The sequence below is a fragment of the Prionailurus bengalensis genome, chromosome X (genome assembly GCF_016509475.1).
Source record: "Prionailurus bengalensis isolate Pbe53 chromosome X, Fcat_Pben_1.1_paternal_pri, whole genome shotgun sequence".
NCBI lineage: Eukaryota > Metazoa > Chordata > Mammalia > Carnivora > Felidae > Prionailurus > Prionailurus bengalensis.
This window is the reverse complement of record NC_057361.1, coordinates 28,973,153-28,974,847: the sequence shown is the minus strand read 5'-3', so window position 1 is coordinate 28,974,847 and position 1,695 is coordinate 28,973,153. Positions and strand designations below refer to the sequence as shown.

Genomic DNA, 1,695 nt, shown 5'->3' with positions numbered 1-1,695 from the left:
TGCAAGCCAAGGACTGTAAAATGTTCATGGTTTCTTCAAAAATTTGCTAAATACTGATGTTCTTTGACTCATTAGAGGCAAGGTACTTGTGTAGAAGACAGTCGAATATATTTTAGTATAAGTTTTTCACTTGGTAGATTAGACTTGAGAGAACATTTTCAGGATCGAATTTTCTTTACACACTTTTCATCTCAAATGTTTGTCCAAGTTGTCAAATGAAAGAAAATTAGGACTTTACTATAGTTTTAAGTTGTAAGTACTTGATAAGTCAGTTTCCATTTCTTGGAAATCCCTGTTTACCAGAGGTACATATTGATACCATTCTTAGTACTTTGGGGGTATAAATTAAATTTAACTTTGTCAACAACTTCTTATAAGATCATGTTACTATTACTACTGTGCTGATACTCTATCACTTGGTTTCATATTCATGTTTTTTTCATGTATACGTTTTTCTTTGGTGATGATTATATCAGTATGCTAAAGCTCAATTTTAGAGACATTGGATATCATTCATTTGGATACCATTAGCTTATCATAAAAAAAAAGACATGGAAATTATTTACATGATGAATGATTCCAGAGTTTCACTGGAATGGGCAGCTTCACCCGATGCCATATCAGTAATAATGTATTTCAGTCCGCATACTTTCTGAGAATGTCACTATCTCTAAATAGGAAATAATCCTTGTCATCTAGAACTAGTTTGGTGCCTCCATAGTCTGGGAGAGGAACTTGATCTCTGGCTTCCACACTAGATGGTTGAATCTCTCCACCCTTTCCTGTAGAGCCTGTCCACAAGCTACTACTCTTGCTTAGTACTTTTTCTTGAGATTTTTCTGGAAGCATAATGCCTCCTTTCGTTACATTTTTGGCTGCACTACTTTGAACTAAAACTGATAGAGGAGAAGAAACTTTGTAGATGCCTGTCCTGCCAGGACTCTTGCTCCTGCAGTCAGTGCTCTGCCCTCAAGCTGCCCCGGATGCTGCAAGGAGACCCAGAGTCTGGCCCCAGGGCCACGTGAACATGGGACTATATTCATCTCTTTATTTTTTTTTAATTTTTTTAACGTTTATTTATTTTTGAGACAGAGAGAGACAGAGCATGAACAGGGGAGGGGCAGAGAGAGAGGGAGACACAGAATCTGAAACAGGCTCCAGGCTCTGGGCTGTCAGCACAGAGCCTGACGCGGGGCTCAAACGCATGGACCATGAGATCATGACCTGAGCTGAAGTCAGACGCTTAACCGACTGAGCCACCCAGGCGCCCCTATATTCATCTCTTTATAAATGTCTGATTAGTACTACAGATTAATAGTACAATGAATGGTGCCCTGAAGTCTAACCATTTGCTTAAAGGGCTAAAGAAGATAAATAAATTAAAATCTAATTAGGAACAAAGGAAAACAATAAATCCATAAGGGCACCTGGGTGGCTCAGTTGGTTATGCCTCTGATTTCAGTTCAGGTCATGATCTCACAGTTGGTGGGTTCAAGCCCCGCATCGGGCTCTGTGCTGACAGCTCAGGGCCTGGAACCTGTTTCGGATTCTGTGTCTCCCTCTCTCTCTCTGCCCCTCCCTCACTTGCACTCTGTCTCTGTCTCTGTTTCTGTGTCTCTATCTCTCTCAAAAAGCAAAATTAAAAAGAATCTGTAGAAAACAAGATACTAGATCTTTTGTATTCATCAGCCCTTG

At 39.9% G+C, this 1,695-nt stretch overlaps 1 pseudogene; it reads right to left on the bottom strand.

The window, feature by feature from the left end:
• Positions 1-491: 491 nt before the first annotated feature.
• Positions 492-1,043, bottom strand: LOC122477037 (annotated as a pseudogene).
• Between the last annotated feature and the right edge of the window lie 652 nt (positions 1,044-1,695).